Below are 26,252 nucleotides of genomic sequence, written 5' to 3'. Positions count from 1 at the left end.
AAAGCCGCTGGGGCAGCAATGTTGATGCAGTTTTGCACTCCCCTTGGGATGCCTTTGGCAGCTGCGGTGTGCATCGAGCCGTGGGCTCTTTGGTTTCTGAGACGCTAACCCTAGGCGTAACCCTAACCCTAACCCTAGGCAGGAAAATCAGTTTCGAGGCACGTGTTATCCCGAATAAAAAGCCGCTGGGGCAGCCATGTTGTTGCAGTTTTGCACTCCCCTTGGGATGCCTTTGGCAGCTGCGGTGTGCATCGAGCCGTGGGCTTTTGGTTTCCGAGACGCTAACCCTAGGCGTAACCCTTACCCTAACCCTAGGCAGGAAAATCGGTTTAGGGCCAGGGCTGGTCCAGAGTAAAAAGCCGTCAAGGCAGCCATGTTGTTGCAGTTTTGCACTCCCCTTGGGATGCCTTTGTCAGCTGCGGTGTGCATCGAGCCGTGGGCTCTTTGGTTTCCGAGACGCTAACCCTAGGCATAACCCTAACCCTAACCCTAGGCAGGAAAATCAGTTTCGGGGCAGGTGTTATCCCGATTAAAAAGCCGTCAAGGCAGCCATGTTGTTGCAGTTTTGCACTCCCCTTGGGATGCCTTTGGCAGATGCGGTGTGCATCGAGCCGTGGGCTCTTTGGTTTCCGAGACGCTAACCCTAGGCGTAACCCTAACCCTAACCCTAGGCAGGAAAATCGGTTTAGGGCCAGGGCTGGTCCAGAGTAAAAAGCCGCTGGGGCAGCCATGTTGTTGCAGTTTTGCACTCCCCTTGGGATGCCTTTGGCAGCTGCGGTGTGCATCGAGCCGTGGGCTCTTTGGTTTCTGAGACGCTAACCCTAGGCGTAACCCTAACCCTAACCCTAGGCAGGAAAATCAGTTTCGAGGCACGTGTTATCCCGAATAAAAAGCCGCTGGGGCAGCCATGTTGTTGCAGTTTTGCACTCCCCTTGGGATGCCTTTGGCAGCTGCGGTGTGCATCGAGCCGTGGGCTTTTGGTTTCCGAGACGCTAACCCTAGGCGTAACCCTTACCCTAACCCTAGGCAGGAAAATCGGTTTAGGGCCAGGGCTGGTCCAGAGTAAAAAGCCGTCAAGGCAGCCATGTTGTTGCAGTTTTGCACTCCCCTTGGGATGCCTTTGTCAGCTGCGGTGTGCATCGAGCCGTGGGCTCTTTGGTTTCCGAGACGCTAACCCTAGGCATAACCCTAACCCTAACCCTAGGCAGGAAAATCAGTTTCGGGGCAGGTGTTATCCCGATTAAAAAGCCGTCAAGGCAGCCATGTTGTTGCAGTTTTGCACTCCCCTTGGGATGCCTTTGGCAGATGCGGTGTGCATCGAGCCGTGGGCTCTTTGGTTTCCGAGACGCTAACCCTAGGCGTAACCCTAACCCTAACCCTAGGCAGGAAAATCGGTTTAGGGCCAGGGCTGGTCCAGAGTAACAAGCCGCTGGGGCAGCAATGTTGTTGCAGTTTTGCACTCCCCTTGGGATGCCTTTGGCAGCTGCGGTGTGCATCGAGCCGTGGGCTCTTTTGTTTCCGAGACGCTAACCCTAGGCGTACCCCTAACCCTAACCCTAGGCAGGAAAATCGGTTTAGGGCCAGGGCTGGTCCAGAGTAAAAAGCCGCTGGGGCAGCCATGTTGTTGCAGTTTTGCACTCCCCTTGGGATGCCTTTGGCAGCTGCGGTGTGCATCGAGCCGTGGGCTCTTTGGTTTCCGAGACGCTAACCCTAGGCGTAACCCTAACCCTAACCCTAGGCAGGAAAATCGGTTTAGGGCCAGGGCTGGTCCAGAGTAAAAAGCCGTCAAGGCAGCCATGTTGTTGCAGTTTTGCACTCCCCTTGGGATGCCTTTGGCAGCTGCGGTGTGCATCGAGCCGTGGGCTCTTTGGTTTCCGAGACGCTAACCCTAGGCATAACCCAAATCCTAACCCTAGGCAGGAAAATCTGTTTCGGGGCAGGTGTTTTCCCGAATAAAAAGCCGCTGGGGCAGCAATGTTGATGCAGTTTTGCACTCCCCTTGGGATGCCTTTGGCAGCTGCGGTGTGCATCGAGCCGTGGGCTCTTTGGTTTCCGAGACGCTAACCCTAGGCGTAACCCTAACCCTAACCCTAGGCAGGAAAATCGGTTTAGGGCCAGGGCTGGTCCAGAGTAAAAAGCCGCCAAGGAAGCCATGTTGTTGCAGTTTTGCACTCCCCTTGGGATGCCTTTGGCAGCTGCGGTGTGCATCGAGCCGTGGGCTCTTTGGTTTCCGAGACGCTAACCCTAGGCGTATCCCTAACCCTAACCCTAGGCAGGAAAATAGGTTTAGGGCCAGGGCTGGTCCAGAGTAAAAAGCCGTCAAGGCAGCCATGTTGTTGCAGTTTTGCACTCCCCTTGGGATGCCTTTGGCAGCTGCGGTGTGCATCGAGCCGTGGGCTCTTTGGTTTCCGAGACGCTAACCCTAACCCTAGGCAGGAAAATCGGTTTAGGGCCAGGGCTGGTCCAGAGTAAAAAGCCGCTGGGGCAGCCATGTTGTTGCAGTTTTGCACTCCCCTTGGGATGCCTTTGGCAGCTGCAGTGTGCATCGAGCCGTGGGCTCTTTGGTTTCTGAGACGCTAACCCTAGGCGTAACCCTAACCCTAACCCTAGGCAGGAAAATCAGTTTCGAGGCACGTGTTATCCCGAATAAAAAGCCGCTGGGGCAGCCATGTTGTTGCAGTTTTGCACTCCCCTTGGGATGCCTTTGGCAGCTGCGGTGTGCATCGAGCCGTGGGCTTTTCGTTTCCGAGACGCTAACCCTAGGCGTAACCCTTACCCTAACCCTAGGCAGGAAAATCGGTTTAGGGCCTGGGCTGGTCCAGAGTAAAAAGCCGTCAAGGCAGCCATGTTGTTGCAGTTTTGCACTCCCCTTGGGATGCCTTTGTCAGCTGCGGTGTGCATCGAGCCGTGGGCTCTTTGGTTTCCGAGACGCTAACCCTAGGCATAACCCTAACCCTAACCCTAGGCAGGAAAATCAGTTTCGGGGCAGGTGTTATCCCGATTAAAAAGCCGTCAAGGCAGCCATGTTGTTGCAGTTTTGCACTCCCCTTGGGATGCCTTTGGCAGATGCGGTGTGCATCGAGCCGTGGGCTCTTTGGTTTCCGAGACGCTAACCCTAGGCGTAACCCTAACCCTAACCCTAGGCAGGAAAATCGGTTTAGGGCCAGGGCTGGTCCAGAGTAACAAGCCGCTGGGGCAGCAATGTTGTTGCAGTTTTGCACTCCCCTTGGGATGCCTTTGGCAGCTGCGGTGTGCATCGAGCCGTGGGCTCTTTTGTTTCCGAGACGCTAACCCTAGGCGTACCCCTAACCCTAACCCTAGGCAGGAAAATCGGTTTAGGGCCAGGGCTGGTCCAGAGTAAAAAGCCGCTGGGGCAGCCATGTTGTTGCAGTTTTGCACTCCCCTTGGGATGCCTTTGGCAGCTGCGGTGTGCATCGAGCCGTGGGCTCTTTGGTTTCCGAGACGCTAACCCTAGGCGTAACCCTAACCCTAACCCTAGGCAGGAAAATCGGTTTAGGGCCAGGGCTGGTCCAGAGTAAAAAGCCGTCAAGGCAGCCATGTTGTTGCAGTTTTGCACTCCCCTTGGGATGCCTTTGGCAGCTGCGGTGTGCATCGAGCCGTGGGCTCTTTGGTTTCCGAGACGCTAACCCTAGGCATAACCCAAATCCTAACCCTAGGCAGGAAAATCTGTTTCGGGGCAGGTGTTTTCCCGAATAAAAAGCCGCTGGGGCAGCAATGTTGATGCAGTTTTGCACTCCCCTTGGGATGCCTTTGGCAGCTGCGGTGTGCATCGAGCAGTGGGCTCTTTGGTTTCCGAGACGCTAACCCTAGGCGTAACCCTAACCCTAACCCAAGGCAGGAAAATCCGTTTAGGGCCAGGGCTGGTCCCGAGTAAAAAGCCGTCAAGGCAGCCATGTTATTGCAGTTTTGCACTCCCCTTGGGATGCCTTTGGCAGCTGCGGTGTGCATCGAGCCGTGGGCTCTTTGGTTTCCGAGACGCTAACCCTAGGCATAACCCAAACCCTAACCCTAGGCAGGAAAATCAGTTTCGGGGCAGGTGTTTTCCCGAATAAAAAGCCGCTGGGGCAGGAATGTTGTTGCAGTTTTGCACTCCCCTTGGGATGCCTTTGGCAGCTGCGGTGTGCATCGAGCCGTGGGCTCTTTGGTTTCCGAGACGCTAACCCTAGGCGTAACCCTAACCCTAACCCTAGGCAGGAAAATCGGTTTAGGGCCAGGGCTGGTCCCGACTAAAAAGCCCGTGCGGCAGCCATGTTTTTTCAGTTTTGCACTCCCCTTGGGATGCCTTTGGCAGCTGCGGTGTGCATCGAGCCGTGGCCTCTTTGGTTTCCGAGACGCTAACCCTAGGCGTAACCCTAACCCTAACCCTAGGCAGGAAAATCGGTTTAGGGCCAGGGCTGGTCCAGAGTAAAAAGCCGCTGCAGCAGACATGTTGTTGCAGTTTTGCACTCCCCTTGGGATGCCTTTGGCAGCTGCGGTGCGCCTGGAGCCGTGGGCTCTTTGGTTTCCGAGACGCTAACCCTAGGCGTAACCCTAACCCTAACCCTAGGCAGGAAAATCGGTTTAGGGCCAGGGCTGGTCCAGAGTAAAAAGCTGTCAAGGCAGCCATGTTGTTGCAGTTTTGCACTCCCCTTGGCATGCCTTTGGCAGCTGCGGTGTGCATCGAGCCGTGGGCTCTTTGGTTTCCGAGACGCTAACCCTAGGCGTAACCCTAACCCTAACCCTAGGCAGGAAAATCGGTTTAGGGCCAGGGCTGGTCCCGAGTAAAAAGCCGTCAAGGCAGCCATGTTGTTGCAGTTTTGCACTCCCCTTGGGATGCCTTTGGCAGCTGCGGTGTGCATCGAGCCGTGGGCTCTTTGGTTTCCGAGACGCTAACCCTAGGCGTAACCCTAACCCTAACCCTAGGCAGGAAAATCAGTTTCGGGGCAGGTGTTTTCCCGAATAAAAAGCTCCTGGGGCAGCCATGTTGTTGCAGTTTTGCACTCCCCTTGGGATGCCTTTGGCAGCTGCGGTGTGCATCGAGCCGTGGGCTCTTTGGTTTCCGAGACGCTAACCCTAGGCGTAACCCTAACCCTAACCCTAGGCAGGAAAATCGGTTTAGGGCCAGGGCTGGTCCAGAGTAAAAAGCCGTCAAGGCAGCCATGTTGTTGCAGTTTTGCACTCCCCTTGGGATGCCTTTGGCAGCTGCGGTGTGCATAGCGCCGTGGGCTCTTTGGTTTCCGAGACGCTAACCCTAGGCGTAACCCTAACCCTAACCCTAGGCAGGAAAATCGGTTTCGGAGCAGGTGTTTTCCCGAATAAAAAGCCGTCAAGGCAGCCATGTTGTTGCAGTTTTGCACTCCCCTTGGGATGCCTTTGGCAGCTGCGGTGTGCATCGAGCCGTGGGCTCTTTGGTTTCCGAGACGCTAACCCTAGGCGTAACCCTAACCCTAACCCTAGGCAGGAAAATCGGTTTCGGGGCCCGGGCTGGTCCCGAGTAAAAAGCCGTCAAGGCAGCCATGTTGTTGCAGTTTTGCACTCCCCTTGGGATGCCTTTGGCAGCTGCGGTGTGCATCGAGCCGTGGGCTCTTTGGTTTCTGAGACGCTAACCCTAGGCGTAACCCTAACCCTAACCCTAGGCAGGAAAATCGGTTTAGGGCCAGGGCTGGTGCAGAGTAAATAGCCGCTGGGGCAGCCATGTTGTTGCAGTTTTGCACTCCCCTTGGGATGCCTTTGGCAGCTGCGGTGCGCCTGGAGCCGTGGGCTCTTTGGTTTCCGAGACGCTAACCCTAGGCGTAACCCTAACCCTAACCCTAGGCAGGAAAATCGGTTTAGGGCCAGGGCTGGTCCCGAGTTAAAAGCCGCTGCGGCAGCCATGTTGTTGCAGTTTTGCACTCCCCTTGGGATGCCTTTGGCAGCTGCGGTGTGCATCGAGCCGTGGGCTCTTTGGTTTCTGAGACGCTAACCCTAGGCGTAACCCTAACCCTAACCCTAGGCAGGAAAATCGGTTTAGGGCCAGGGCTGGTCCCGAGTAAAAAGCCGTCAAGGCAGCCATGTTATTGCAGTTTTGCACTCCCCTTGGGATGCCTTTGGCAGCTGCGGTGTGCATCGAGCCGTGGGCTCTTTGGTTTCCGAGACGCTAACCCTAGGCATAACCCAAACCCTAACCCTAGGCAGGAAAATCAGTTTCGGGGCAGGTGTTTTCCCGAAAAAAAAGCCGCTGGGGCAGCAATGTTGTTGCAGTTTTGCAGTCCCCTTGGGATGCCTTTGGCAGCTGCGGTGTGCATCGAGCCGTGGGCTCTTTGGTTTCCGAGACGCTAACCCTAGGCGTAACCCTAACCCTAACCCTAGGCAGGAAAATCGGTTTAGGGCCAAGGCTGGTCCCGAGTAAAAAGCCATCAAGGCAGCCATGTTGTTGCAGTTTTGCACTCCCCTTGGGATGCCTTTGGCAGCTGCGGTGTGCATCGAGCCGTGGGCTCTTTGGTTTCCGAGACGCTAACCCTAGGCGTAACCCTAACCCTAACTCTAGGCAGGAAAATCGGTTTAGGGCCAGGGCTGGTCCAGAGTAAAAAGCCGTCAAGGCAGCCATGTTGTTGCAGTTTTGCACTCCCCTTGGGATGCCTTTGGCAGCTGCGGTGTGCATCGAGCTGTGGGCTCTTTGGTTTCTGAGATGCTAACCCTAGGCGTAACCCTAACCCTAACCCTAGGCAGGAAAATCGGTTTAGGTCCAGGGCTGGTCCAGAGTAAAAAGCCGCTGGGGCAGCCATGTTGTTGCAGTTTTGCACTCCCCTTGGGATGCCTTTGGCAGCTGCGGTGTGCATCGAGCCGTGGGCTCTTTGGTTTCCGAGACGCTAACCCTAGGCGTAACCCTAACCCTAACCCTAGGCAGGAAAATCGGTTTAGGGCCAGGGCTGGTCCCGACTAAAAAGCCGGTGCGGCAGCCATGTTGTTGCAGTTTTGCACTCCCCTTGGGGTGCCTTTGGCAGCTGCGGTGTGCATCGAGCCATGGGCTCTTTGGTTTCCGAGACGCTAACCCTAGGCGTAACCCTAACCCTAACCCTAGGCAGGAAAATCGGTTTAGGGCCAGGGCTGGTCCCGAGTAAAAAGCCGCTGCGGCAGACATGTTGTTGCAGTTTTGCACTCCCCTTGGGATGCCTTTGGCAGCTGCGGTGTGCATCGAGCCGTGGGCTCTTTGGTTTCCGAGACGCTAACCCTAGGCGTAACCCTAACCCTAACCCTAGGCAGGAAAATCAGTTTAGGGCCAGGGCTGGTCCAGAGTAAAAAGCCGTCAAGGCAGCCATATTGCTGCAGTTTTGCACTCCACTTGGGATGCCTTTGGCAGCTGCGGTGTGCATCGAGCCGTGGGCTCTTTGGTTTCCGAGGTGCTAACCCTAGGCGTAACCCTAACCCTAACCCTAGGCAGGAAAATCGGTTTAGGGCCAGGGCTGGTCCAGAGTAAAAAGCCGCTGGGGCAGCCATGTTGTTGCAGTTTTGCACTCCCCTTGGGATGCCTTTGGCAGTTGCGGTGTGCATCGAGCCGTGGGCTCTTTGGTTTCTGAGACGCTAACCCTAGGCGTAACCCTAACCCTAACCCTAGGCAGGAAAATCGGTTTAGGGCCAGGGCTGGTCCAGAGTAAAAAGCCGTCAAGGCAGCCATGTTGTTGCAGTTTTGCACTCCCCTTGGGATGCCTTTGGCAGCTGCGGTGTGCATCGAGGTGTGGGCTCTTTGGTTTCTGAGACGCTAACCCTAGGCGTAACCCTAACCCTAACCCTAGGCAGGAAAATCAGTTTAGGGCCAGGGCTGGTCCAGAGTAAAAAGCCGTCAAGGCAGCCATGTTGTTGCAGTTTTGCACTCCCCTTGGCGTGACTTTGGCAGCTGCGGTGTGCATCGAGCCGTGGGCTCTTTGGTTTCCGAGACGCTAACCCTAGGCGTAACCCTAATCCTAACCCTAGGCAGGAAAATCGGTTTAGGGCCAGGGCTGGTCCTGAGTAAAAAGCCGTCAAGGCAGCCATGTTGTTGCAGTTTTGCACTCCCCTTGGGATGCCTTTGGCAGCTGCGGTGCGCCTGGAGCCGTGGGCTCTTTGGTTTCCGAGACGCTAACCCTAGGCGTAACCCTAACCCTAACCCTAGGCAGGAAAATCATTTTCGGGGCAGGTGTTATCCCAATTAAAAGCCGCTGCGGCAGCCATGTTGTTGCAGTTTTGCACTCCCCTTGGGATGCCTTTGGCAGCTGCGGTGTGCATCGAGCCGTGGGCTCTTTGGTTTCCGAGACGCTAACCCTAGGCGTAACCCTAACCCTAACCCTAGGCAGGAAAATCGGTTTAGGGCCAGGGCTGGTCCCGACTAAAAAGCCGGTGCGGCAGCCAGGTTTTTTCAGTTTTGCACTCCCCTTGGGGTGCCTTTGGCAGCTGCGGTGTGCATCGAGCCGTGGACTCTTTGGTTTCTGAGACGCTAACCCTAGGCGTAACCCTAACCCTAACCCTAGGCAGGAAAATCGGTTTAGGGCCAGGGCTGGTCCAGAGTAAAAAGCCGTCAAGGCAGCCATGTTGTTGCAGTTTTGCACTCCCCTTGGGATGCCTTTGGCAGCTGCGGTGTGCATCGAGCCGTGGGCTCTTTGGTTTCCGAGACGCTAACCCTAGGCGTAACCCTAACCCTAACCCTAGGCAGGAAAATCGGTTTCGGGGCAGGTGTTATCCCAAATAAAAAGCCGCTGCGGCAGCCATGTTGTTGCAGTTTTGCACTCCCCTTGGGATGCCTTTGGCAGCTGCGGTGTGCATCGAGCCGTGGGCTCTTTGGTTTCCGAGACGCTAACCCTAGGCGTAACCCTAACCCTAACCCTAGGCAGGAAAATCGGTTTAGGGCCAGGGCTGGTCCCGAGTAAAAAGCCGGTGCGGCAGCCAGGTTTTTTCAGTTTTGCACTCCCCTTGGGGTGCCTTTGGCAGCTGCGGTGTGCATCGAGCCGTGGACTCTTTGGTTTCTGAGACGCTAACCCTAGGCGTAACCCTAACCCTAACCCTAGGCAGGAAAATCGGTTTAGGGCCAGGGCTGGTCCAGAGTAAAAAGCCGTCAACGCAGCCATGTTGTTGCAGTTTTGCACTCCCCTTGGCATGCCTTTGGCAGCTGCGGTGTGCATCGAGCCGTGGGCTCTTTGGTTTCCGAGACGCTAACCCTAGGCGTAACCCTAACCCTTACCCTAGGCAGGAAAATCGGTTTAGGGCCAGGGCTGGTCGAGAGTAAAAAGCCGTCAAGGCAGCCATGTTGTTGAGTTTTTGCGCTCCCCTTGGGATGCCTTTGGCAGCTGCGGTGTGCATCGAGCCGTGGGCTCTTTGGTTTCCGAGACGCTAACCCTAGGCGTAACCCTAACCCTAACCCTAGGCAGGAAAATCATTTTCGGGGCAGGTGTTATCCCGAATAAAAAGCCGCTGCGGCAGCCATGTTGTTGCAGTTTTGCACTCCCCTTGGGATGCCGTTGGCAGCTGCTATGTGCATCGAGCTGTGGGCTCTTTGGTTTCCGAGACGCTAACCCTAGGCGTACCCCTAACCCTAACCCTAGGCTGGAAAATCGGTTTAGGGCCAGGGCTGGTCCAGAGTAAAAAGCCGTCAAGGCAGCCATGTTGTTGCAGTTTTGCACTCCCCTTGGGATGCCTTTGGCAGCTGCGGTGTGCATCGAGCCGTGGGCTCTTTGGTTTCCGAGACGCTAACCCTAGGCGTAACCCTAACCCTAACCCTAGGCAGGAAAATCGGTTTAGGGCCAGGGCTGGTCCAGAGTAAAAAGCCGCTGGGGCAGCCATGGTGTTGCAGTTTTGCACTCCCCTTGGGATGCCTTTGGCAGCTGCGGTGTGCATCGAGCCGTGGGCTCTTTGGTTTCTGAGATGCTAACACTAGGGGTAACCCTAACCCAACACGAGCTAGGAAAATCGGTTTAGAGCCAGGGCTGGTCCAGAGTAAAAAGCCGTCAAGGCAGCCATGTTGTTGCAGTTTTGCACTCCCCTTGGGATGCCTTTGGCAGCTGCGGTGTGCATCGCGCCGTGGGCTCTTTGGTTTCCGAGACGCTAACCCTAGGCGTAACCCTAACCCTAACCCTAGGCAGGAACATCATTTTAGGGGCAGGTGTTATCCCGAATAAAAAGCTGCTGCGGCAGCCATGTTGTTGCAGTTTTGCACTCCCCTTGGGATGCCTTTGGCAGCTGCGGTGTGCATCGCGCCGTGGGCTCTTTGGTTTCCGAGACGCTAACCCTAGGCGTAATCCTAACCCTAACCCTAGGCAGGAAAATCGGTTTAGGACCTGGGCTGGTCCAGAGTAAAAACCTGTCAAGGCAGCCATGTTGTTTCAGTTTTGCACTCCCCTTGGGATACCTTTGGCAGCTGCGGTGTGCATCGAGGTGTAGGCTCTTTGGTTTCCGAGACGCTAACCCTAGGCGTAACCCTAACCCTAACCCTAGGCAGGAAAATCGGTTTAGGGCCAGTGGTGGTCCAGAGTAAAAAGCCGTCAAGGCAGCCATGTTGTTGCAGTTTTGCACTCCCCTTGGGATGCCTTTGGCAGCTGCGGTGTGCATCGAGCCGTGGGCTCTTTGGTTTCCGAGACGCTAACCCTAGGCGTAACCCTAACCCTAACCCTAGGCAGGAAAATCGGTTTAGGGCCAGGGCTGGTCCAGAGTAAAAAGCCCTCAAGGCAGCCATGTTGTTGCAGTTTTGCACTCCCCTTGGGATGCCTTTGGCAGCTGCGGTGTGCATCGAGCCGTGGGCTCTTTGGTTTCCGAGACGCTAACCCTAGGCGTAACCCTAACCCTAACCCTAGGCAGGAAAATCATTTTCGGGGCAGGTGTTATCCCGAATAAAAAGCCGCTGCGGCAGCCATGTTGTTGCAGTTTTGCACTCCCCTTGGGATGCCGTTGGCAGCTGCTATGTGCATCGAGCTGTGGGCTCTTTGGTTTCCGAGACGCTAACCCTAGGCGTACCCCTAACCCTAACCCTAGGCTGGAAAATCGGTTTAGGGCCAGGGCTGGTCCAGAGTAAAAAGCCGTCAAGGCAGCCATGTTGTTGCAGTTTTGCACTCCCCTTGGGATGCCTTTGGCAGCTGCGGTGTGCATCGAGCCGTGGGCTCTTTGGTTTCCGAGACGCTAACCCTAGGCGTAACCCTAACCCTAACCCTAGGCAGGAAAATCGGTTTAGGGCCAGGGCTGGTCCAGAGTAAAAAGCCGCTGGGGCAGCCATGGTGTTGCAGTTTTGCACTCCCCTTGGGATGCCTTTGGCAGCTGCGGTGTGCATCGAGCCGTGGGCTCTTTGGTTTCTGAGATGCTAACACTAGGGGTAACCCTAACCCAACACGAGCTAGGAAAATCGGTTTAGAGCCAGGGCTGGTCCAGAGTAAAAAGCCGTCAAGGCAGCCATGTTGTTGCAGTTTTGCACTCCCCTTGGGATGCCTTTGGCAGCTGCGGTGTGCATCGCGCCGTGGGCTCTTTGGTTTCCGAGACGCTAACCCTAGGCGTAACCCTAACCCTAACCCTAGGCAGGAACATCATTTTAGGGGCAGGTGTTATCCCGAATAAAAAGCTGCTGCGGCAGCCATGTTGTTGCAGTTTTGCACTCCCCTTGGGATGCCTTTGGCAGCTGCGGTGTGCATCGCGCCGTGGGCTCTTTGGTTTCCGAGACGCTAACCCTAGGCGTAATCCTAACCCTAGGCAGGAAAATCGGTTTAGGACCTGGGCTGGTCCAGAGTAAAAACCTGTCAAGGCAGCCATGTTGTTTCAGTTTTGCACTCCCCTTGGGATACCTTTGGCAGCTGCGGTGTGCATCGAGGTGTAGGCTCTTTGGTTTCCGAGACGCTAACCCTAGGCGTAACCCTAACCCTAACCCTAGGCAGGAAAATCGGTTTAGGGCCAGTGGTGGTCCAGAGTAAAAAGCCGTCAAGGCAGCCATGTTGTTGCAGTTTTGCACTCCCCTTGGGATGCCTTTGGCAGCTGCGGTGTGCATCGAGCCGTGGGCTCTTTGGTTTCCGAGACGCTAACCCTAGGCGTAACCCTAACCCTAACCCTAGGCAGGAAAATCGGTTTAGGGCCAGGGCTGGTCCAGAGTAAAAAGCCCTCAAGGCAGCCATGTTGTTGCAGTTTTGCACTCCCCTTGGGATGCCTTTGGCAGCTGCGGTGTGCATCGAGCCGTGGGCTCTTTGGTTTCCGAGACGCTAACCCTAGGCGTAACCCTAACCCTAACCCTAGGCAGGAAAATCGGTTTAGGGCCAGGGCTGGTCCCGACTAAAAAGCCGTCAAGGCAGCCATGTTGTTGCAGTTTTGCACTCCCCTTGGGATGCCTTGGCAGCTGCGGTGTGCATCGAGCCGTGGGCTCTTTGGTTTCCGAGACGCTAATCCTAGGCGTAACCCTAACCCTAACCCTAGGCAGGAAAATCGGTTTAGGGCCAGGGCTGGTCCCGAGTAAAAAGCCGTCAAGGCAGCCATGTTATTGCAGTTTTGCACTCCCCTTGGGATGCCTTTGGCAGCTGCGGTGTGCATCGAGCCGTGGGCTCTTTGGTTTCCGAGACGCTAACCCTAGGCGTAACCCTAACCCTAACCCTAGGCAGGAAAATCGGTTTAGGGCCAGGGCTGGTCCAGAGTAAAAAGCCGTCAAGGCAGCCATGTTGTTGCAGTTTTGCACTCCCCTTGGGATGCCTTTGGCAGCTGCGGTGTGCATCGAGCCGTGGGCTCTTTGGTTTCCGAGACGCTAACCCTAGGCGTAACCCTAACCCTAACCCTAGGCAGGAAAATCGGTTTAGGGCCAGGGCTGGTCCAGAGTAAAAAGCCGTCAAGGCAGCCATGTTGTTGCAGTTTTGCACTCCCCTTGGGATGCCTTTGGCAGCTGCGGTGTGCATCGAGCCGTGGGCTCTTTGGTTTCCGAGACGCTAACCCTAGGCGTAACCCTAACCCTAACCCTAGGCAGGAAAATCGGTTTAGGGCCAGGGCTGGTCCCGAGTAAAAAGCCGTCAAGGCAGCCATGTTATTGCAGTTTTGCACTCCCCTTGGGATGCCTTTGGCAGCTGCGGTGTGCATCGAGCCGTGGGCTCTTTGGTTTCCGAGACGCTAACCCTAGGCGTAACCCTAACCCTAACCCTAGGCAGGAAAATCGGTTTAGGGCCAGGGCTGGTCCCGAGTAAAAAGCCGTCAAGGCAGCCATGTTATTGCAGTTTTGCACTCCCCTTGGGATGCCTTTGGCAGCTGCGGTGTGCATCGAGCCGTGGGCTCTTTGGTTTCCGAGACGCTAACCCTAGGCGTAACCCTAACCCTAACCCTAGGCAGGAAAATCGGTTTAGGGCCAGGGCTGGTCCAGAGTAAAAAGCCGTCAAGGCAGCCATATTGCTGCAGTTTTGCACTCCACTTGGGATGCCTTTGGCAGCTGCGGTGTGCATCGAGCCGTGGGCTCTTTGGTTTCCGAGGTGCTAACCCTAGGCGTAACCCTAACCCTAACCCTAGGCAGGAAAATCGGTTTAGGGCCAGGGCTGGTCCAGAGTAAAAAGCCGCTGGGGCAGCCATGTTGTTGCAGTTTTGCACTCCCCTTGGGATGCCTTTGGCAGCTGCGGTGTGCATCGAGCCGTGGGCTCTTTGGTTTCTGAGATGCTAACACTAGGGGTAACCCTAACCCAACACGAGCTAGGAAAATCGGTTTAGAGCCAGGGCTGGTCCAGAGTAAAAAGCCGTCAAGGCAGCCATGTTGTTGCAGTTTTGCACTCCCCTTGGGATGCCTTTGGCAGCTGCGGTGTGCATCGCGCCGTGGGCTCTTTGGTTTCCGAGACGCTAACCCTAGGCGTAACCCTAACCCTAACCCTAGGCAGGAAAATCATTTTAGGGGCAGGTGTTATCCCGAATAAAAAGCTGCTGCGGCAGCCATGTTGTTGCAGTTTTGCACTCCCCTTGGGATGCCTTTGGCAGCTGCGGTGTGCATCGCGCCGTGGGCTCTTTGGTTTCCGAGACGCTAACCCTAGGCGTAATCCTAACCCTAACCCTAGGCAGGAAAATCGGTTTAGGGCCAGGGCTGGTCCCGAGTAAAAAGCCGTCAAGGCAGCCATGTTATTGCAGTTTTGCACTCCCCTTGGGATGCCTTTGGCAGCTGCGGTGTGCATCGAGCCGTGGGCTCTTTGGTTTCCGAGACGCTAACCCTAGGCGTAACCCTAACCCTAACCCTAGGCAGGAAAATCGGTTTAGGGCCAGGGCTGGTCCAGAGTAAAAAGCCGTCAAGGCAGCCATATTGCTGCAGTTTTGCACTCCACTTGGGATGCCTTTGGCAGCTGCGGTGTGCATCGAGCCGTGGGCTCTTTGGTTTCCGAGGTGCTAACCCTAGGCGTAACCCTAACCCTAACCCTAGGCAGGAAAATCGGTTTAGGGCCAGGGCTGGTCCAGAGTAAAAAGCCGCTGGGGCAGCCATGTTGTTGCAGTTTTGCACTCCCCTTGGGATGCCTTTGGCAGCTGCGGTGTGCATCGAGCCGTGGGCTCTTTGGTTTCTGAGATGCTAACACTAGGGGTAACCCTAACCCAACACGAGCTAGGAAAATCGGTTTAGAGCCAGGGCTGGTCCAGAGTAAAAAGCCGTCAAGGCAGCCATGTTGTTGCAGTTTTGCACTCCCCTTGGGATGCCTTTGGCAGCTGCGGTGTGCATCGCGCCGTGGGCTCTTTGGTTTCCGAGACGCTAACCCTAGGCGTAACCCTAACCCTAACCCTAGGCAGGAAAATCATTTTAGGGGCAGGTGTTATCCCGAATAAAAAGCTGCTGCGGCAGCCATGTTGTTGCAGTTTTGCACTCCCCTTGGGATGCCTTTGGCAGCTGCGGTGTGCATCGCGCCGTGGGCTCTTTGGTTTCCGAGACGCTAACCCTAGGCGTAATCCTAACCCTAACCCTAGGCAGGAAAATCGGTTTAGGACCTGGGCTGGTCCAGAGTAAAAACCTGTCAAGGCAGCCATGTTGTTTCAGTTTTGCACTCCCCTTGGGATACCTTTGGCAGCTGCGGTGTGCATCGAGCCAGGGGCTCTTTGGTTTCCGAGACGCTAACCCTAGGCGTAACCCTAACCCTAACCCTAGGCAGGAAAATCGGTTTAGGGCCAGGGCTGGTCCAGAGTAAAAAGCCGACATGGCAGCCATGTTGTTGCAGTTTTGCACTCCCCTTGGGATGCCTTTGGCAGCTGCGGTGTGCATCGAGCCGTGGGCTCTTTGGTTTCCGAGACGCTAACCCTAGGCGTAACCCTAACCCTAACCCTAGGCAGGAAAATCGGTTTAGGGCCAGGGCTGGTCCCGAGTAAAAAGCCGTCAAGGCAGCCATGTTTTTGCAGTTTTGCACTAACCCTTGAGATGCCTTTGGCAGCTGCGGTGTGCATCGTGCCGTGGGCTCTTTGGTTTCCGAGACGCTAACCCTAGGCGTAACCCTAACCCTAACCCTAGGCAGGAAAATCGGTTTAGGGCCAGGGCTGGTCCAGAGTAAAAAGCCGCTGGGGCAGCCATGTTGTTGCAGTTTTGCACTCCCCTTGGGATGCCTTTGGCAGCTGCGGTGTGCATCGAGCCGTGGGCTCTTTGGTTTCCGAGACGCTAACCCTAGGCGTAACCCTAACCCTAACCCTAGGCAGGAAAATCGGTTTAGGGCCAGGGCTGGTGCAGAGTAAATAGCCGCTGGGGCAGCCATGTTGTTGCAGTTTTGCACTCCCCTTGGGATGCCTTTGGCAGCTGGGGTGCGCCTGGAGCCGTGGGCTCTTTGGTTTCCGAGACGCTAACCCTAGGCGTAACCCTAACCCTAACCCTAGGCAGGAAAATCGGTTTAGAGCCAGGGCTGGTCCAGAGTAAAAAGCCGTCAAGGCAGCCATGTTGTTGCAGTTTTGCACTCCCCTTGGGATGCCTTTGGCAGCTGCGGTGTGCATCGCGCCGTGGGCTCTTTGGTTTCCGAGACGCTAACCCTAGGCGTAACCCTAACCCTAACCCTAGGCAGGAAAATCATTTTAGGGGCAGGTGTTATCCCGAATAAAAAGCTGCTGCGGCAGCCATGTTGTTGCAGTTTTGCACTCCCCTTGGGATGCCTTTGGCAGCTGCGGTGTGCATCGCGCCGTGGGCTCTTTGGTTTCCGAGACGCTAACCCTAGGCGTAATCCTAACCCTAACCCTAGGCAGGAAAATCGGTTTAGGACCTGGGCTGGTCCAGAGTAAAAACCTGTCAAGGCAGCCATGTTGTTTCAGTTTTGCACTCCCCTTGGGATACCTTTGGCAGCTGCGGTGTGCATCGAGCCAGGGGCTCTTTGGTTTCCGAGACGCTAACCCTAGGCGTAACCCTAACCCTAACCCTAGGCAGGAAAATCGGTTTAGGGCCAGGGCTGGTCCAGAGTAAAAAGCCGACATGGCAGCCATGTTGTTGCAGTTTTGCACTCCCCTTGGGATGCCTTTGGCAGCTGCGGTGTGCATCGAGCCGTGGGCTCTTTGGTTTCCGAGACGCTAACCCTAGGCGTAACCCTAACCCTAACCCTAGGCAGGAAAATCGGTTTAGGGCCAGGGCTGGTCCCGAGTAAAAAGCCGTCAAGGCAGCCATGTTTTTGCAGTTTTGCACTAACCCTTGAGATGCCTTTGGCAGCTGCGGTGTGCATCGTGCCGTGGGCTCTTTGGTTTCCGAGACGCTAACCCTAGGCGTAACCCTAACCCTAACCCTAGGCAGGAAAATCGGTTTAGGGCCAGGGCTGGTCCAGAGTAAAAAGCCGCTGGGGCAGCCATGTTGTTGCAGTTTTGCACTCCCCTTGGGATGCCTTTGGCAGCTGCGGTGTGCATCGAGCCGTGGGCTCTTTGGTTTCCGAGACGCTAACCCTAGGCGTAACCCTAACCCTAACCCTAGGCAGGAAAATCGGTTTAGGGCCAGGGCTGGTGCAGAGTAAATAGCCGCTGGGGCAGCCATGTTGTTGCAGTTTTGCACTCCCCTTGGGATGCCTTTGGCAGCTGGGGTGCGCCTGGAGCCGTGGGCTCTTTGGTTTCCGAGACGCTAACCCTAGGCGTAACCCTAACCCTAACCCTAGGCAGGAAAATCGGTTTAGGGCCAGGGCTGGTCCAGAGTAAAAAGCCGTCAAGGCAGCCATGTTGTTGCAGTTTTGCACTCCCCTTGGGATGCCTTTGGCAGCTGCGGTGTGCATCGCGCCGTGGGCTCTTTGGTTTCCGAGACGCTAACCCTAGGCGTAATCCTAACCCTAACCCTAGGCAGGAAAATCGGTTTAGGACCTGGGCTGGTCCAGAGTAAAAACCTGTCAAGGCAGCCATGTTGTTTCAGTTTTGCACTCCCCTTGGGATACCTTTGGCAGCTGCGGTGTGCATCGAGGTGTAGGCTCTTTGGTTTCCGAGACGCTAACCCTAGGCGTAACCCTAACCCTAACCCTAGGCAGGAAAATCGGTTTAGGGCCAGTGGTGGTCCAGAGTAAAAAGCCGTCAAGGCAGCCATGTTGTTGCAGTTTTGCACTCCCCTTGGGATGCCTTTGGCAGCTGCGGTGTGCATCGAGCCGTGGGCTCTTTGGTTTCCGAGACGCTAACCCTAGGCGTAACCCTAACCCTAACCCTAGGCAGGAAAATCGGTTTAGGGCCAGGGCTGGTCCAGAGTAAAAAGCCCTCAAGGCAGCCATGTTGTTGCAGTTTTGCACTCCCCTTGGGATGCCTTTGGCAGCTGCGGTGTGCATCGAGCCGTGGGCTCTTTGGTTTCCGAGACGCTAACCCTAGGCGTAACCCTAACCCTAACCCTAGGCAGGAAAATCGGTTTAGGGCCAGGGCTGGTCCCGACTAAAAAGCCGTCAAGGCAGCCATGTTGTTGCAGTTTTGCACTCCCCTTGGGATGCCTTGGCAGCTGCGGTGTGCATCGAGCCGTGGGCTCTTTGGTTTCCGAGACGCTAATCCTAGGCGTAACCCTAACCCTAACCCTAGGCAGGAAAATCGGTTTAGGGCCAGGGCTGGTCCCGAGTAAAAAGCCGTCAAGGCAGCCATGTTATTGCAGTTTTGCACTCCCCTTGGGATGCCTTTGGCAGCTGCGGTGTGCATCGAGCCGTGGGCTCTTTGGTTTCCGAGACGCTAACCCTAGGCGTAACCCTAACCCTAACCCTAGGCAGGAAAATCGGTTTAGGGCCAGGGCTGGTCCAGAGTAAAAAGCCGTCAAGGCAGCCATGTTGTTGCAGTTTTGCACTCCCCTTGGGATGCCTTTGGCAGCTGCGGTGTGCATCGAGCCGTGGGCTCTTTGGTTTCCGAGACGCTAACCCTAGGCGTAACCCTAACCCTAACCCTAGGCAGGAAAATCGGTTTAGGGCCAGGGCTGGTCCAGAGTAAAAAGCCGTCAAGGCAGCCATGTTGTTGCAGTTTTGCACTCCCCTTGGGATGCCTTTGGCAGCTGCGGTGTGCATCGAGCCGTGGGCTCTTTGGTTTCCGAGACGCTAACCCTAGGCGTAACCCTAACCCTAACCCTAGGCAGGAAAATCGGTTTAGGGCCAGGGCTGGTCCCGAGTAAAAAGCCGTCAAGGCAGCCATGTTATTGCAGTTTTGCACTCCCCTTGGGATGCCTTTGGCAGCTGCGGTGTGCATCGAGCCGTGGGCTCTTTGGTTTCCGAGACGCTAACCCTAGGCGTAACCCTAACCCTAACCCTAGGCAGGAAAATCGGTTTAGGGCCAGGGCTGGTCCCGAGTAAAAAGCCGTCAAGGCAGCCATGTTATTGCAGTTTTGCACTCCCCTTGGGATGCCTTTGGCAGCTGCGGTGTGCATCGAGCCGTGGGCTCTTTGGTTTCCGAGACGCTAACCCTAGGCGTAACCCTAACCCTAACCCTAGGCAGGAAAATCGGTTTAGGGCCAGGGCTGGTCCAGAGTAAAAAGCCGTCAAGGCAGCCATATTGCTGCAGTTTTGCACTCCACTTGGGATGCCTTTGGCAGCTGCGGTGTGCATCGAGCCGTGGGCTCTTTGGTTTCCGAGGTGCTAACCCTAGGCGTAACCCTAACCCTAACCCTAGGCAGGAAAATCGGTTTAGGGCCAGGGCTGGTCCAGAGTAAAAAGCCGCTGGGGCAGCCATGTTGTTGCAGTTTTGCACTCCCCTTGGGATGCCTTTGGCAGCTGCGGTGTGCATCGAGCCGTGGGCTCTTTGGTTTCTGAGATGCTAACACTAGGGGTAACCCTAACCCAACACGAGCTAGGAAAATCGGTTTAGAGCCAGGGCTGGTCCAGAGTAAAAAGCCGTCAAGGCAGCCATGTTGTTGCAGTTTTGCACTCCCCTTGGGATGCCTTTGGCAGCTGCGGTGTGCATCGCGCCGTGGGCTCTTTGGTTTCCGAGACGCTAACCCTAGGCGTAACCCTAACCCTAACCCTAGGCAGGAAAATCATTTTAGGGGCAGGTGTTATCCCGAATAAAAAGCTGCTGCGGCAGCCATGTTGTTGCAGTTTTGCACTCCCCTTGGGATGCCTTTGGCAGCTGCGGTGTGCATCGCGCCGTGGGCTCTTTGGTTTCCGAGACGCTAACCCTAGGCGTAATCCTAACCCTAACCCTAGGCAGGAAAATCGGTTTAGGGCCAGGGCTGGTCCCGAGTAAAAAGCCGTCAAGGCAGCCATGTTATTGCAGTTTTGCACTCCCCTTGGGATGCCTTTGGCAGCTGCGGTGTGCATCGAGCCGTGGGCTCTTTGGTTTCCGAGACGCTAACCCTAGGCGTAACCCTAACCCTAACCCTAGGCAGGAAAATCGGTTTAGGGCCAGGGCTGGTCCAGAGTAAAAAGCCGTCAAGGCAGCCATATTGCTGCAGTTTTGCACTCCACTTGGGATGCCTTTGGCAGCTGCGGTGTGCATCGAGCCGTGGGCTCTTTGGTTTCCGAGGTGCTAACCCTAGGCGTAACCCTAACCCTAACCCTAGGCAGGAAAATCGGTTTAGGGCCAGGGCTGGTCCAGAGTAAAAAGCCGCTGGGGCAGCCATGTTGTTGCAGTTTTGCACTCCCCTTGGGATGCCTTTGGCAGCTGCGGTGTGCATTGAGCCGTGGGCTCTTTGGTTTCTGAGATGCTAACACTAGGGGTAACCCTAACCCAACACGAGCTAGGAAAATCGGTTTAGAGCCAGGGCTGGTCCAGAGTAAAAAGCCGTCAAGGCAGCCATGTTGTTGCAGTTTTGCACTCCCCTTGGGATGCCTTTGGCAGCTGCGGTGTGCATCGCGCCGTGGGCTCTTTGGTTTCCGAGACGCTAACCCTAGGCGTAACCCTAACCCTAACCCTAGGCAGGAAAATCATTTTAGGGGCAGGTGTTATCCCGAATAAAAAGCTGCTGCGGCAGCCATGTTGTTGCAGTTTTGCACTCCCCTTGGGATGCCTTTGGCAGCTGCGGTGTGCATCGCGCCGTGGGCTCTTTGGTTTCCGAGACGCTAACCCTAGGCGTAATCCTAACCCTAACCCTAGGCAGGAAAATCGGTTTAGGACCTGGGCTGGTCCAGAGTAAAAACCTGTCAAGGCAGCCATGTTGTTTCAGTTTTGCACTCCCCTTGGGATACCTTTGGCAGCTGCGGTGTGCATCGAGCCAGGGGCTCTTTGGTTTCCGAGACGCTAACCCTAGGCGTAACCCTAACCCTAACCCTAGGCAGGAAAATCGGTTTAGGGCCAGGGCTGGTCCAGAGTAAAAAGCCGACATGGCAGCCATGTTGTTGCAGTTTTGCACTCCCCTTGGGATGCCTTTGGCAGCTGCGGTGTGCATCGAGCCGTGGGCTCTTTGGTTTCCGAGACGCTAACCCTAGGCGTAACCCTAACCCTAACCCTAGGCAGGAAAATCGGTTTAGGGCCAGGGCTGGTCCCGAGTAAAAAGCCGTCAAGGCAGCCATGTTTTTGCAGTTTTGCACTAACCCTTGAGATGCCTTTGGCAGCTGCGGTGTGCATCGTGCCGTGGGCTCTTTGGTTTCCGAGACGCTAACCCTAGGCGTAACCCTAACCCTAACCCTAGGCAGGAAAATCGGTTTAGGGCCAGGGCTGGTCCAGAGTAAAAAGCCGCTGGGGCAGCCATGTTGTTGCAGTTTTGCACTCCCCTTGGGATGCCTTTGGCAGCTGCGGTGTGCATCGAGCCGTGGGCTCTTTGGTTTCCGAGACGCTAACCCTAGGCGTAACCCTAACCCTAACCCTAGGCAGGAAAATCGGTTTAGGGCCAGGGCTGGTGCAGAGTAAATAGCCGCTGGGGCAGCCATGTTGTTGCAGTTTTGCACTCCCCTTGGGATGCCTTTGGCAGCTGGGGTGCGCCTGGAGCCGTGGGCTCTTTGGTTTCCGAGACGCTAACCCTAGGCGTAACCCTAACCCTAACCCTAGGCAGGAAAATCGGTTTAGGGCCAGGGCTGGTCCAGAGTAAAAAGCCGTCAAGGCAGCCATGTTGTTGCAGTTTTGCACTCCCCTTGGGATGCCTTTGGCAGCTGCGGTGTGCATCGAGCCGTGGGCTCTTTGGTTTCTGAGACGCTAACCCTAGGCGTAACCCTAACCCTAACCCTAGGCAGGAAAATCGGTTTAGGGCCAGGGCTGGTCCCGAGTAAAAAGCCGTCAAGGCAGCCATGTTATTGCAGTTTTGCACTCCCCTTGGGATGCCTTTGGCAGCTGCGGTGTGCATCGAGCCGTGGGCTCTTTGGTTTCCGAGACGCTAACCCTAGGCATAACCCAAACCCTAACCCTAGGCAGGAAAATCAGTTTCGGGGCAGGTGTTTTCCCGAAAAAAAAGCCGCTGGGGCAGCAATGTTGTTGCAGTTTTGCAGTCCCCTTGGGATGCCTTTGGCAGCTGCGGTGTGCATCGAGCCGTGGGCTCTTTGGTTTCCGAGACGCTAACCCTAGGCGTAACCCTAACCCTAACCCTAGGCAGGAAAATCGGTTTAGGGCCAGGGCTGGTCCCGAGTAAAAAGCCATCAAGGCAGCCATGTTGTTGCAGTTTTGCACTCCCCTTGGGATGCCTTTGGCAGCTGCGGTGTGCATCGAGCCGTGGGCTCTTTGGTTTCCGAGACGCTAACCCTAGGCGTAACCCTAACCCTAACTCTAGGCAGGAAAATCGGTTTAGGGCCAGGGCTGGTCCAGAGTAAAAAGCCGTCAAGGCAGCCATGTTGTTGCAGTTTTGCACTCCCCTTGGGATGCCTTTGGCAGCTGCGGTGTGCATCGAGCTGTGGGCTCTTTGGTTTCTGAGATGCTAACCCTAGGCGTAACCCTAACCCTAACCCTAGGCAGGAAAATCGGTTTAGGTCCAGAGCTGGTCCAGAGTAAAAAGCCGCTGGGGCAGCCATGTTGTTGCAGTTTTGCACTCCCCTTGGGATGCCTTTGGCAGCTGCGGTGTGCATCGAGCCGTGGGCTCTTTGGTTTCCGAGACGCTAACCCTAGGCGTAACCCTAACCCTAACCCTAGGCAGGAAAATCGGTTTAGGGCCAGGGCTGGTCCCGACTAAAAAGCCGGTGCGGCAGCCATGTTGTTGCAGTTTTGCACTCCCCTTGGGGTGCCTTTGGCAGCTGCGGTGTGCATCGAGCCGTGGGCTCTTTGGTTTCCGAGACGCTAACCCTAGGCGTAACCCTAACCCTAACCCTAGGCAGGAAAATCGGTTTAGGGCCAGGGCTGGTCCCGAGTAAAAAGCCGCTGCGGCAGACATGTTGTTGCAGTTTTGCACTCCCCTTGGGATGCCTTTGGCAGCTGCGGTGTGCATCGAGCCGTGGGCTCTTTGGTTTCCGAGACGCTAACCCTAGGCGTAACCCTAACCCTAACCCTAGGCAGGAAAATCAGTTTAGGGCCAGGGCTGGTCCAGAGTAAAAAGCCGTCAAGGCAGCCATATTGCTGCAGTTTTGCACTCCACTTGGGATGCCTTTGGCAGCTGCGGTGTGCATCGAGCCGTGGGCTCTTTGGTTTCCGAGGTGCTAACCCTAGGCGTAACCCTAACCCTAACCCTAGGCAGGAAAATCGGTTTAGGGCCAGGGCTGGTCCAGAGTAAAAAGCTGCTGGGGCAGCCATGTTGTTGCAGTTTTGCACTCCCCTTGGGATGCCTTTGGCAGCTGCGGTGTGCATCGAGCCGTGGGCTCTTTGGTTTCCGAGACGCTAACCCTAGGCGTAACCCTAACCCTAACCCTAGGCAGGAAAATCGGTTTAGGGCCAGGGCTGGTCCAGAGTAAAAAGCCGTCAAGGCAGCCATGTTGTTGCAGTTTTGCACTCCCCTTGGGATGCCTTTGGCAGCTGCGGTGTGCATCGAGGTGTGGGCTCTTTGGTTTCTGAGACGCTAACCCTAGGCGTAACCCTAACCCTAACCCTAGGCAGGAAAATCAGTTTAGGGCCAGGGCTGGTCCAGAGTAAAAAGCCGTCAAGGCAGCCATGTTGTTGCAGTTTTGCACTCCCCTTGGCGTGACTTTGGCAGCTGCGGTGTGCATCGAGCCGTGGGCTCTTTGGTTTCCGAGACGCTAACCCTAGGCGTAACCCTAATCCTAACCCTAGGCAGGAAAATCGGTTTAGGGCCAGGGCTGGTCCTGAGTAAAAAGCCGTCAAGGCAGCCATGTTGTTGCAGTTTTGCACTCCCCTTGGGATGCCTTTGGCAGCTGCGGTGCGCCTGGAGCCGTGGGCTCTTTGGTTTCCGAGACGCTAACCCTAGGCGTAACCCTAACCCTAACCCTAGGCAGGAAAATCATTTTCGGGGCAGGTGTTATCCCAAATAAAAAGCCGCTGCGGCAGCCATGTTGTTGCAGTTTTGCACTCCCCTTGGGATGCCTTTGGCAGCTGCGGTGTGCATCGAGCCGTGGGCTCTTTGGTTTCCGAGACGCTAACCCTAGGCGTAACCCTAACCCTAACCCTAGGCAGGAAAATCGGTTTAGGGCCAGGGCTGGTCCCGACTAAAAAGCCGGTGCGGCAGCCAGGTTTTTTCAGTTTTGCACTCCCCTTGGGGTGCCTTTGGCAGCTGCGGTGTGCATCGAGCCGTGGACTCTTTGGTTTCTGAGACGCTAACCCTAGGCGTAACCCTAACCCTAACCCTAGGCAGGAAAATCGGTTTAGGGCCAGGGCTGGTCCAGAGTAAAAAGCCGTCAAGGCAGCCATGTTGTTGCAGTTTTGCACTCCCCTTGGGATGCCTTTGGCAGCTGCGGTGTGCATCGAGCCGTGGGCTCTTTGGTTTCCGAGACGCTAACCCTAGGCGTAACCCTAACCCTAACCCTAGGCAGGAAAATCGGTTTAGGGCCAGGGCTGGTCCAGAGTAAAAAGCCGTCAACGCAGCCATGTTGTTGCAGTTTTGCACTCCCCTTGGCATGCCTTTGGCAGCTGCGGTGTGCATCGAGCCGTGGGCTCTTTGGTTTCCGAGACGCTAACCCTAGGCGTAACCCTAACCCTTACCCTAGGCAGGAAAATCGGTTTAGGGCCAGGGCTAGTCGAGAGTAAAAAGCCGTCAAGGCAGCCATGTTGTTGAGTTTTTGCGCTCCCCTTGGGATGCCTTTGGCAGCTGCGGTGTGCATCGAGCCGTGGGCTCTTTGGTTTCCGAGACGCTAACCCTAGGCGTAACCCTAACCCTAACCCTAGGCAGGAAAATCATTTTCGGGGCAGGTGTTATCCCGAATAAAAAGCCGCTGCGGCAGCCATGTTGTTGCAGTTTTGCACTCCCCTTGGGATGCCGTTGGCAGCTGCTATGTGCATCGAGCTGTGGGCTCTTTGGTTTCCGAGACGCTAACCCTAGGCGTACCCCTAGCCCTAACCCTAGGCTGGAAAATCGGTTTAGGGCCAGGGCTGGTCCAGAGTAAAAAGCCGTCAAGGCAGCCATGTTGTTGCAGTTTTGCACTCCCCTTGGGATGCCTTTGGCAGCTGCGGTGTGCATCGAGCTGTGGGCTCTTTGGTTTCCGAGACGCTAACCCTAGGCGTAACCCTAACCCTAACCCTAGGCAGGAAAATCGGTTTAGGGCCAGGGCTGGTCCAGAGTAAAAAGCCGCTGGGGCAGCCATGGTGTTGCAGTTTTGCACTCCCCTTGGGATGCCTTTGGCAGCTGCGGTGTGCATCGAGCCGTGGGCTCTTTGGTTTCTGAGATGCTAACACTAGGGGTAACCCTAACCCAACACGAGCTAGGAAAATCGGTTTAGAGCCAGGGCTGGTCCAGAGTAAAAAGCCGTCAAGGCAGCCATGTTGTTGCAGTTTTGCACTCCCCTTGGGATGCCTTTGGCAGCTGCGGTGTGCATCGCGCCGTGGGCTCTTTGGTTTCCGAGACGCTAACCCTAGGCGTAACCCTAACCCTAACCCTAGGCAGGAACATCATTTTAGGGGCAGGTGTTATCCCGAATAAAAAGCTGCTGCGGCAGCCATGTTGTTGCAGTTTTGCACTCCCCTTGGGATGCCTTTGGCAGCTGCGGTGTGCATCGCGCCGTGGGCTCTTTGGTTTCCGAGACGCTAACCCTAGGCGTAATCCTAACCCTAACCCTAGGCAGGAAAATCGGTTTAGGACCTGGGCTGGTCCAGAGTAAAAACCTGTCAAGGCAGCCATGTTGTTTCAGTTTTGCACTCCCCTTGGGATACCTTTGGCAGCTGCGGTGTGCATCGAGGTGTAGGCTCTTTGGTTTCCGAGACGCTAACCCTAGGCGTAACCCTAACCCTAACCCTAGGCAGGAAAATCGGTTTAGGGCCAGTGGTGGTCCAGAGTAAAAAGCCGTCAAGGCAGCCATGTTGTTGCAGTTTTGCACTCCCCTTGGGATGCCTTTGGCAGCTGCGGTGTGCATCGAGCCGTGGGCTCTTTGGTTTCCGAGACGCTAACCCTAGGCGTAACCCTAACCCTAACCCTAGGCAGGAAAATCGGTTTAGGGCCAGGGCTGGTCCAGAGTAAAAAGCCCTCAAGGCAGCCATGTTGTTGCAGTTTTGCACTCCCCTTGGGATGCCTTTGGCAGCTGCGGTGTGCATCGAGCCGTGGGCTCTTTGGTTTCCGAGACGCTAACCCTAGGCGTAACCCTAACCCTAACCCTAGGCAGGAAAATCGGTTTAGGGCCAGGGCTGGTCCCGAGTAAAAAGCCGTCAAGGCAGCCATGTTGTTGCAGTTTTGCACTCCCCTTGGCATGCCTTGGCAGCTGCGGTGTGCATCGAGCCGTGGGCTCTTTGGTTTCCGAGACGCTAATCCTAGGCGTAACCCTAACCCTAACCCTAGGCAGGAAAATCGGTTTAGGGCCAGGGCTGGTCCCGAGTAAAAAGCCGTCAAGGCAGCCATGTTATTGCAGTTTTGCACTCCCCTTGGGATGCCTTTGGCAGCTGCGGTGTGCATCGAGCCGTGGGCTCTTTGGTTTCCGAGACGCTAACCCTAGGCGTAA

This window comes from Fringilla coelebs (genome assembly GCF_963513975.1).
Source record: "Fringilla coelebs genome assembly, chromosome: 2".
Classification (NCBI taxonomy): domain Eukaryota; kingdom Metazoa; phylum Chordata; class Aves; order Passeriformes; family Fringillidae; genus Fringilla; species Fringilla coelebs.
The sequence above is the reverse complement of the archived record's forward strand: the minus strand, read 5'-3'. Positions refer to the sequence as shown.